Below are 12,455 nucleotides of genomic sequence, written 5' to 3'. Positions count from 1 at the left end.
AAAAAGGACAAAGTGGCAGTTAACATAATTTTTTCATTTTCTGATTTTAATAATTTTGATTTGTAGTCATTGATCTTTTAAGGGCATTGTTGTGTATGAATAGCAAATATGTTACTCAGTTCTCATGTTTTATTACAGAGATAACACTTCTGATTAAACCCTATAAAAGAAATCCCTTTTCTACACATGCCAAATGCTATTCTAATCTACTCCTTAATGAGGACTGTACTTAATTAAGAACACCTAGATTAACTAACTAGAAATCTAAAATCAAACATAATTTCACTTAGCTGGTTTATATCATATTGATAAAACTGAGATTTCAGTACAGGAGTTCATGGCTTCCCTTCATGAATTCAAGTGCACTAAAAGACATTTGTACATGAAGATTTAGGTGATTTGGGTGTTCTTTTTCTTTTTAACTGAAACAAAGCTGTTAATGTTGAGAGAGCAGTTGTCAGCCAAACTACATATTTGTCAAATGAGAACCCTTTGAAAGGCACAATCGTGTAAGAGTTCATTTCAATTATCTGTTACATACTGTCAGTAAATCAGCATTTTCTGTTTGCAGCTGCAGTTGGTGATGATCACAAAGGCAAAGCTTTGTTACCTGATGGTCAATGCTGCTGATGTAGTATTTCAGTGTAACAGCTGTTCAATTCACAGATTCCCAAAGTCATTGTCTGAAGTGGAAGAAAAAATGTACACTTAATATTCTTATTAACTAACAGTATAAACCTTATTTATACATTTTACTGAGCACTTAACATTAATGTACCCTTATTTGTGGATTATTTGGATAAACTTCCAGGTTTACTTCATGGCTAATATGTTGCAGTAAAAAATGGGATGAAGGCATAGCAAATTATATGTGTGCATAAAATAAATAAAAAAAGTATGTATAAAAATTAATAAATTTGTAATAACAATAGGTAATACATATATAACTAATAGCAAATGAATAGATAATAAATAAATTTATGTATAAAATAAATGTATGTGTAAAAATATATGTATGGAACAAGAGAAGGATAAGCTAGTATTTCAATATCATATATATTATTATCAAAACTTTTGATAATAATTGTAATAAGCAAAAACTGCTTTATCTTTGTACCTACGTTTCAAAATATTACAATTCAGTTTATTTTCTGGTATTCATGAATTAAATCAGTATTCGGTGCTCTTGCTGATCTCTAAGATAATTTATGTTCAGGTGAGAAGTCTGGAAATCAGAGTATTTGTGAATTGTAGTGTATAGAACATCAGTTTTTATTGCTATTACCATTAGTTCTTTATAATGAAAACTTATTGAAAAGATTTACTTGGACTGCATTCCATATTTTAGCATTAGGTCTATTCTGTCATTTAACATTATTGAATGCAAAACTCAGTCTTTTGCATAGGGAGGAAAATTACCCTGGTGAGTTTCATTAAATTAGCATCATTTATAACAGTTTCAAGTTCCTTTGAAAATTGGTGATCTATACATGAAAGATATTAACTTTTTAACACCTTACCATTTGGTGGAGTATATGAATTCTGTAGTCAAGAAATATCAACAGTAATATATTCAAAAGTAAAGTCAATATATAAGCAAATATAGACGTGACTATACCTTACATAACTGGGAACAGCATTTGCACATGCTACCAGGCTTTAAAAGTTCATGGCTGGTTTACCTTATTTAAATCAGTATTAAACAAATGCAAGCTCACAAAAACAAGTATGCACTCCTGCTTTAAGCCATAAGCATAAGTGCATCCAGACCCACTACAATACTCTAGTACACCTTTCCGTGTAGCCTTGTTAAACTACAGTCACATTTAGCACTGAATTTTGTTAACACATTGGTTTATATAATAAAATGAATACATCATTGCTCCTCTCTTATGAGTGAAGTGCATTACTGCAACACATCCCCTGTCTGTAGGTAGCAAAGCATGTATGGTACAACAGGCCTGTCTTTTCTTTATGATTATTTGGAAAGCTCTTCTAAAACTGGATGGCTCATTCCAGGGATATGTCTCTCAAGTAAAATTTTCTTATTTTCTCTTTAGGTGTATTTCTTTTCAGCCTCTCTGTGTCTCAGTTACCCTAATAGCACTTAACATGTCTGTTCCAGGTTGAGCTCATGTTTTTTTATTACTGTAATCACAGGTGCACAAAGCCTTCCACATAAGGTCTTGCTGATGATGTTGTACAACAACACTTCTGTTTTCCTATCTGCACTTTGCCTCAAGCATCTCAGAAGTATATTGACCTTTATATCACATTTATAACTCATAATCTTCTTCTGGTAAGTTAGTACACTTATTTTTTTCAGCCCTCTCCTTTTCAACTAAAGACACTGCAGCTTATAACAGAACTTTTTCCATTATCCTATAACTTGATGTATTAAACATCTCCATTTTCATTATTCCAGTATTTTTTGCCATTAATTTTTGTGCAATGTTACAGTAGTCTTCAGTAGCTCAGGATGATAGGTCTTAATCATTTGTCATCCTTAGAAAAGGCCCAAGATAATAGCAAGAAGTTGCATGCTTATGAGTATGCTCTTACTTGTAAGAGACAGACAAGGAGTTGCTTTACTCTGAACTCTTTTTGTTCTACTGAGTTAATTTTTAATTCATTTGGAATAATTTCTCAGAAGCAACCTCAAAAATTAAGCTAATATGAGAAAACCTTCTTTATAAATACTCTTCGGTGTTAGGACACAGATGGACACCTTGTGTTTAAAAATGAGAACATCAGCCATGTTAAGTGAGTTGATTTTATATCCTGTGTACCAGTTTCCCAATTAACACAGAATACCAAATGGGTGTTTCCCAGAGGAAAATAAATAGGTAAAATAATCCATATATATGGATATATATTTTTTCTATAAATATGAACCAAGCTTCTCTTGAAGGACTTGTTATTCATACATGCACTTCACTGCATCTGATATACTCTACAATGAAATACCATGAAACTCACATTAGGAAAATTCATGCATTTTATGAGTAATATACTAGGTGGATGACAAACCTGAAATTATTCTATTCCACAGTGATCACAAAAAATAAACCAACACTCAAATAGTGCTGGCCTCAAAAAGTTAGAGACAATATAAGTATGACACCAGTCCAAGGCTCTTACGGTTTCCAAAGTAAGAAAAACATAAGATAGGCAGTAACAAGCAGAAAAATAGAAAGGAAGTTCAGACACCCAGCTGTGACCTGCATCACCCTCATAGAGAGATTCCATGGGTTTAGACTGAAGTTGAGAAACTTTTCAAGAACTAAACTTTCAAATAGTTTGAGATTCTGTGCAAAATATTTAATGCAGCCATTACTGAAAAATTTAGCTAAAAGTTGTTTTGCTGGGTGCTTATCTAGTCTCCAAAGCTAAGAAGGAATTTTTATGTTTGTTTTTTTTTCTTCCTCACATATACTTTTTTGTGTATTTACTGTGTATGGCTTTATTGTTAGTTTTACAAGCATATGTTGCGAAACATAAAACAGTGATGTATGCATGTTTATAGACAGCAATTTCAACTTTATCTGTGTTTCATAATAATGCTCACATTTGCAGTTGGTGATTTTTTTTGCTTAACAATTTGATGGAGCCAGGGCACTAAACTGAAGGATGATTAGGAGTCGAAATGAAGCCCAAAAGCAATAATGCATCAGTTCTCCCTATATTGCCATATGAGTGCTGTCTCCCAGATTTTTCTGCCATCTGCATCTTTTCACTCTTGAGTCATTGATCTCCCTTCCAAAGAAAGCATTTCAACCCATACCCCAAGCTTCTGGCCAACTGCAATTGCATGGACACTATGCCACATATCACTGGGACTGGTGCCATTTTTGGCATAGAGATTTCAATATCAAATATATTCACTAATTCAGCCTTGCTTCTCTTTTAAAAACTTTGTATATATATGTTTTTTAACAGAAAGAAATATGAGAGACTCTTTAAAAATGTGTCTATCTAGGTCTTACTGTTCTCATCTAAAGTAAGTTTTAAAATATGCCTCTCTTTTGGCGGTAAAATAAAAATTTACTTTTTGGGCAGCAAAATGGATTACAAACATAACGGAGAGAGAAAAGTAATTATGGAGGGGATTCCAATTTGGCACAAGAAATGCAGCATATCCAGGGGACTGTGCCAGTGAGCTATGAAAGTATTGGTGCCAATGAATCTTGTAATGTTGTCATTAAGCCTACTTGTTATTGTTTATCTTCTGGTTGATCATCATCATTTGTCATCCAATTCCTAGCAAAGCATCCCATTGCACTCCCAAGTTGATTTCTCACTGTATGATTACTCAGTGCTGGGATTGCTGAGTGCCTGTCTGCTTATGGCTTGATGCAGGCTGAAAGGTTGGCTGCTGTGGGAAGCTTTAGGTAACTGCTGAAATATGTAATTATTTCCAGTTTAGTCCTCACAGAGATTTTTGAGATTTCTTTAGATTTTACATTTGCTTGCCCTGAGGAGTCTCTCTATAGGCTCAATTTTTATTTTTTTTTTATTTATAGTGAAGCTTTGACTTAAGTCAAAAGACAGACGTGCACTTGCTGGTGAACGATTCAGAGAGGTTGCCTCTATGTGGTACTCTGTTTCTCTAGTGAGATAATGTTGCTCCTTTACATGTATATACATGTTCAAATTTGCCTTACATTTTCAGGTGAAAAAATCCAACCTACGCAGGAAGACTAAATGCTGTAAATGAACAGTGCGTTTCTTAACAAATTTTAGAGACTGACCCTTAAAAAGACATTCCCTGAAAACCCAAAACCTTCACCAGCATTCAGCCTTCATATTTGTGCTTGTGCACCCCTTTTGAACTGAAGGAGTGAGTAAAATTCTTTTCCTAACCTAGTCCCTGGTAGTAAAATGTTCTATAGCTGCTAGGTTGGTTCCAGAGCTAGTCACTCTAGATATGGAATGGCAATGTACACACACACACACACACACACCCCCTTGCATGCAAATATATCAACAATAAACCTGATATCACCTCTGCTTCAAAATTCCTTTTTGCATTGTGGTTTGGAAAAAACACAGAGGATATTCTGCTACTCTACAGATGCGCAATTGTTATTTTTAAGTAACGATTGAAAATTATTTCATCCATATTTACACCCATAAAAATTTGTTCTTTAGTATATCTATTAAAAAGGTTTCAGCAGAATCCCAGAAAATAAAAATTATTAGATGAACCTCTCTGTGTAACAGTAATATTGAATCATCTCATCACAGGGGTTGCAAAGAACAAATCAGTGAATTTTCCCCCAATAAATCATTGTCAGGAAAATTGCAGGAAGTGGAAATGAATACATGTAAACAAAACCCATGTTTCAGAGATAGTCCATTGAAAAGAGTAGGATGATTCTATAAAAATGGGAGAACTTTTGGAGGAAGACATAAAGTGAAATGATGAACAGAGATGGGAAATGTCATAGGAAACTGACACTGGAGGTGAATATTAGAGGGGTTTTTTAGGAATCATGGTTGAATTTTGCAAATTTCTCACAATAATAAAGATTTTGTTATGTTTTCAATATTTTTAAAAGAAAATAAGAATTATTTCTTGACTTCTTAAGTTCTGAGGTTTTGAAATATATTAGAATCTAATTTTCTCAGCCTATTAATACTAATAGGCATCTGGTTTTTTTTTACAGCAGATATGTTGATTTAAATTTATTTTATCAAGAGCTCAAAATTGAAAAATCATCAGGAGAAAAAAATTATAAAAAAATTATTTGCATCTTCTGATTAATTTATTATTCTGCATTTATAGCTAAAAATTAGTAATCTCTTCACACTTAATTGCAAGTGTATTAATTAGTCTTCTTGCTTAGATGAATTTATTAAAAATAAATTATGAGCAACAGCATTACTTTCAAAATTGTCTTTGACATAGTATTGTAGCCTGAAGTCTCAGCTTTGCATCACAAGACATTTGTTGAACCAATATTCTATTATCCATACACAAATAATTTTTATGAATGCTGATCTTTACAAGGACATCCTGTTCCTCTAATAATGAATTATACATATTTTGTTGTCAATTGTGATTTAATTTTGCAACTGTCATACTGACTGATTAGTTTTAATACCAAAAGGATTGGCATTCTCTAACTGACTTCTTGCCATGTTTATGAACTTCAGAACAAAAATTCTGCAGTTTATATTAATTTTGTTTAATTTATCATTAAAAAATATAATGTTTCATTTGGAAAAAAATAACTTCACTGAAGTGCAAGTACTTTATGTGTCATAGATTCATAGAATATTTTAGGCTGGAAATAGGATTATTAAAGTGAAGTTTGTCACTTTCGATTCTAATCACAAGGGTTGTTTTACTTAAATCTGAATTAAGCCTTAAAAGCAAATTTTAATTTAACATACTGCTAAGTAGAGTACAAACCAGCCATGAGTATGGGACTGTTTTTTATGGAGAAATTCCATGGAGAACACTTTGGGAAGGAATTACATCCAACAAAGTTGTTTGACAAGGTACATTATATAATGAATTATAGGCCCATAAGACATTAAGAATGTGGGTTGTTTTTTTTTATAAAGATATGCAATCTCTTAAGTTATGTCTGTTTGCAACTCCATTATCTTTTCTCCATGGACCTCGTGGTTTCTTCCCATCATTACTAGCAAGTAAGTGGTCCCAAGGTGCCTTCTGCCTAATGGCAGAGAGATAAAGAGAAAGCAGATCCACAAAATTTCATTCTCTCTTTCATGTAAAATAGGAAATGTATATACAAGGCTCATCTCTGTGTGTGGATAGATGTGCTTAGGTGGAAGCCAGAAAAAAGAATAAAGAAAATAATATCTTCTTGGACATTTAATTAGTTAAAAAAACCTGTTAAGTTCCTATAGTCAATATATATGTGTTTAGGAATAACTTTTAAAACATAAAAGCTTTGTTTCTTGTCCTATTCTTTAGGTTATAAAATTTACTCATTATACATATTATTATTCCTATAACAGTAACTTGGTTCAATAAGAATTATTTAAGATTAGGGAGAAAATGAGAGCCACTTTTCCTGTCATATATTCAGTAGGAAAGAACTGGAGTTCTCAGAAGAAAATAAAAAGTTCACTCTAAGTTTTAATTAGAGAGAACTATGAGGTCCAAATGGTTCAAATAAGCTGCACCAAATCCACCTGAACTTCCAAACCAGTACTACTTTTGAAGATTTAATCATCAGTAAATTCCCATCCTTTTATGTTGGCTGACAAAAAATAACATATGGATCAATGTGTCATAGTGTCTGTCTGTCAGTATATTTAAAGAAGAGGGAAAAGGAAGACTTAAAAACTAGAAAGAAAAATGTCTTTGCCAAGCTCCTGTAGTTTCTCTCCCTACTTTCCTTTCCTGCAATGCTTAAGAGAACAAAAGGATTCCTTAAATCAAGGCTATTATCTTTTGAACAGCCTACTGAGTCTAGATTCTCCTTGATGTATTATACATTTGTAGCATATTACATCATAGCATATATTTAAATGCAGCATTTTATTGTACTAGACAAAGAAGACTTGGCCATTGTAACAAATAAAATGCATTTAGTTCTGCTGTGCATTAAGCTTGGGAACAAAGTAACACTTAGCAGTGCTTTTCCCTCCCTTCCTCTTACATGTTTTTTTGCATCTACCAATAGTTTTTCTGGCATTTATTATCTCAAACATTCTGTATGACGTCTCCTGAGCTACTTTAATCAACAGTTTAATAGGCATATTTGAATCTTAACATAAATAGTGGTGTGTGTGTATTATTGGCTTTCCAGTACTACTTAAGCTGTCATTATTTTCTCTTTGGATCCCATCTGACACATAAGCCATAACTAGTCTACACATATATGTAGATTTACAAGTCCTACACTGTAGGCTATAGAGTGCACAAGAATGTTGAAATTAATTTATGATCTGTTTTAAGGAAGACAGAATATTTATTCAAGCAGCTGGAGTAAAGTTTCTCAATTTTAATTGAAATACATCACTAGCAAAACTGCTCAAAATTTCAATGGGCAGCAAAAGAACTTTATGAACTATAGTCCCTGATAAGTACTAGACTATATGGATTTGTCTCACTGTATTGTAGAGGTTTTTAATTTATAAGTAATTCCATCTTCCTACATACCAACCATTTGTTGTCATTCCTGCGTATCTATGATATCCCAGATTGTTTCCAAATTTACAGGTACGTTTTTTACCTAGGATTTTCACCATGCTAGTGCGACTTACATTCCAATGGACTAAGGAATAAATTGCATTCTCCGTGAAGCTCAGTGTCATGGTTTAAGAATGGTGTTCACCAATTCAGAGTACTTATGAAAATCAAAGGCAAACAAGCATCTTATAATATCTTTGCCTTTTATTACCAAGATAGATATAACACTGCTTAACCAGTTTCTGAGCCACTGCTGTTGTGGCAGTAATGAAAAATGTGAAGTATCCCAGTGTAATACTTAGAGATACACCACTTCCTGTCCCCAGTTTGCTCACAGAAATTTCAGGTATTCAGAAGAAGGCAGATTTGGACAGATCTGTTTTATTCCATGGTCTGCAAGGCACTTCCTTCTCTCAGGAAGCATCCAGAGTCATTTTGTGTCAGGGGAATGGTAAGAATCAGTATTGTCAGAAAATCTTGCAAAATCTTCCAAGCATTGGGATAACAGCTGTTCAACTGCATCCATAATTCTTATTTCTACAAAGTATTTTTTCCTAAAGTCAAATGCATTTAAAAGCTGATTCTACTGTTCCATCACTCTGCCTATGATGTTCCAACATGCTATGACTTGCAACGTAGTGGCAACCACGACGCCCTCTGTGACTGAAGATTTGTTATACCACCTTGCATTTACATTTATCCCAAAGGATACCAAAGTGTATTATATATCAGGCACAGAGCGAGCTCTTCATCTACCGGTGAATCAGACACCACTGGGGTGGAATACAGCAGATGTTTAACAGCATAAAGCAGTGTTGCACAACAGTTTTAAGACTGAAAGTGAAAAATGTCTTACCAAAATGATACTACAGAAGGAATTTAGGGAGACAGAATGTAATTAAGCTAACTGCAGTTTATACAAGAAACTGATGGTAACATATTATTCTTGCAAAACAATACTGTGAGATCTTTAGCAAGCAAGAGAGATAAGTTTTCAGGTTTATATGTTACCTGCAAAGCCAAACATTCAGTGATGCAGTGGCCCTTAATACAATACTAGATATAGATAACAGTCAGCATTTATAAGATGCAATTAAAGCAGGATGACCAACTACTGGAAAGAATAAAACTAAATCTCTAAAAAGGTGATAATAAAACAAACCCTGATCAATAGAAGAGCCAGACATTAAAGAGTGGTATCAGGACAAGCCTGGAAAAACTATATTAGTCTCAGTGAAGTTATTGTAGATTTAAAATTATTAATCCTGTGAACTACCCTAGAACAGAGAATGAAATATGACCTTAACTGGCAGGCATAGTCTCAACAGTGGAATACAATAGTTGCAGATTCAAATAACCTAACTCTCTGGTCAATATGGTAAATTTAGGTAATGGAATTCGGGAGGGGTATAATTAAAGGAAGTTATGACTTCAATAGAGGATGCAAATGAGGAGGTCCTGTCAAATAGCCTAGTATAACTGCAGCTGCTATAACTGGAAAATATGTAAAGGCAGCCCAGGAGATCTTGTAAGGAGCCAGCCAGGAAGCCAATCATATACCCAGATGCTACACTAGAAACACAAATTTGAGAGCTTTCCATCTGGGATCTTGGATCTGCCAAATTTGTCACATAAGTGGTCACAGCAGTTAGGTTCTGTGCTCCAGATGAGAGGAAAAGGCACCAAAGGGAGCTGTTTACCACCCTGCAATCAACAAGAAAATGCTGTGCCAACTGAAAGTGTAATCATATCTACAGCAATGTGCTAATGAGCTCTGAAAATGTTTAGCAGAATAAGAGAAGCCTCTAGAATACAGAGAAATCTGACACGCTCCACACAGACATCAAATTACATGGTAACATTTATGATTACAAAATCTTCATTAGCCATAAGCTGTCTGTAAAAACAATTAAATCAAGCCAATAGCAGAACTATACTAGATTGCTTAGCTTGATTACATATGTGTGGTTCATTCTCCACAGGATGCTCAACCATTAGCAATCACTCTTCCAACTCTTGCTTAAGAGAGGTGAAATATAAGTTCATTTTTATAGTTAAATATTAGAAAGTGGGTTGGTCATCAAAAATCCCCCAAACCAAGCAACCAAACCCCATCTCCTTAATTAAACTGCAAGACCCCCAAACAATCAAAAAAAAAAAAAAACCCTAACAAATCCCTGAAACCCACATAAAAAAAGCAAAACAAAAAATAGATATTTCAACCACTTGATAATTTTGGGTAAAAAGTTATGAGTGTTTAACTCAAAAATTTTCTTCTAGTAGTTTAGCAATGCAGCAAGCGTCTTATGTTCTGAGGTGACTCTGAGCTGTATATGTGTGTGGTAAGATGGAGCCCTCTCTTCCTCCATCTTTTCCCTAGATTACAAACTGAGCTAAGGCCTGTCTTGCAATGCTTCTGTGGAGCACCTAGTACAGTAAATGTGACTACGTAGCATAGAATCTATAAACAGATGAACAAAAAAATAAACAAATAAAAAATAAACAAACAAAAAATAAACAATCAAAAAACCCAGCACATGGTTATGGTTATTAAAAACCAAAAGAACTGAGTGCTACGCTAGTATTCAGGAAGTCCATTCTGACCAAAAGTAATAGACAATCTGGTGTATTTCTATACAACATAATTAGAAAATACAAATTATGTATAAGTGTTATAGGGGGTACCCACTTGACAAAGGTGGACAGCAAAACAAACTTCATGGCCAAGTGAATTGGTTGAACTTGTTGTACAATTTAACAAGAAACCAAAAGCAAACTGAAAAGTGTTCTCTTTGGAGATGACTTAATTATTTGTTAGTTCTCTTTAAGGAAGAGAAAGATTGCCTGAAGATATGGAGGCTCTCCTGAGCTGACCCTAGTAAACCATGAAGCACACTCTGATACAGCTAATGCATGTTAATAGGGCAGCCATATGAATTCCATTTGTTATTCTTGATAATGTATAGCCTTGGGAAGATAGAAAATTGAGGAAGCTACAGAGTGACAAATCATCCCACTCCTTCTGGCTGTTTGCTCCAGTTGTTCATTAATTTATACACCAAATGTGGGAAATATCAATACATCATCAATATTAATGTAGTACCACTATGTGTGCAAAATATTTATCTGGGACAGCTGGTGACGGTGTGCTCTATGTCACTGTCCTTTATGTCAGTCATCTGAGCCTGAGATAATTTTTCCTCAAATAACGATATACTTGCCTTCTCTTTCCCCAAACAACATGGTCTGCTTATGCACCTCTTACAAATCTTGCATGGGTACAGCATAGCTTTACAGAATAAACCCCTTCAGGTGTGAGAAGGTTAATCATGCAGTACAACTGGCATAATTGCATGAGTGATTTCTGAATGTGGAGAACAATTAAGTCTCTTCTGGTTCCCTGGGTGAGGGACTGAAACCTGAAGTCTAGGAGCTTGACAGACAGATGTCATTCAAGGGTGATACTATCCAGGCCATTTCTTTGAACTGTTTATCCAAATACATCTTTATTTTCCATGGAGGCTATTAAATAAATGAGGCTGAATTACAATATGTTCTAACGTTAGTTATTGCTTAAAATTTCAGCTAATGAAGCAGGGCAATAATAAAGGCAGGCTTCTTATTAACACACAGCAAATTACCTCTGGAATACCATGCTTATTTCCTACATGGATTTTGTTTGGAAGAATATCAAGTAATAGCTAAAGAGGATGGTAAAAAATAAAACAAATAAAATCCAAGCATTTGATTACATAATAGTTGATTAATGAACAATCTCTGACTGAGATGACTGTATATCTTCCTCTTGAATAATCTTGAATGTCCATTTGTTTTAGACAGGACTTGTTTTGCTGCATACCATGAGTAAACTAGACAGTCTCTTATAAAGTTCAGAGTGGTTAAATTTTTTTTAGGAAGAGCACAATTCCACACTCCTTTGCTAAAGACAGGAATTTTCCTCCATCTCTGATACCTCAGAAAATAATACTGCTTTGAACTCTTTCCCTCCTTCATCATCTTTCAAAACATAATGATCTGTATATTAAAATGATACACAGAAAAAAAAGGGTTTTATTGTTTGTTGTTTTATGCAAAGCAGTGACTCATGCAATATTCATTTGCCAATTGCTAACAGACCTTTTTCAAGCACCAACAGATTGCAATAGGTCCATTACCTCAGAGAAATTCTTTATAGGAGCCATGAACCAGCACTCAACAGAAGATGAGTAAACCCTCAGTTGGAAATGTTTTAAATGTATTTGGAAACAGATGCAGAATACTA

Source organism: Passer domesticus, chromosome 6 (assembly GCF_036417665.1).
Source record: "Passer domesticus isolate bPasDom1 chromosome 6, bPasDom1.hap1, whole genome shotgun sequence".
In the NCBI taxonomy this organism is placed as follows: Eukaryota; Metazoa; Chordata; class Aves; order Passeriformes; family Passeridae; genus Passer; species Passer domesticus.
This window is presented reverse-complemented; position numbering follows the sequence as displayed.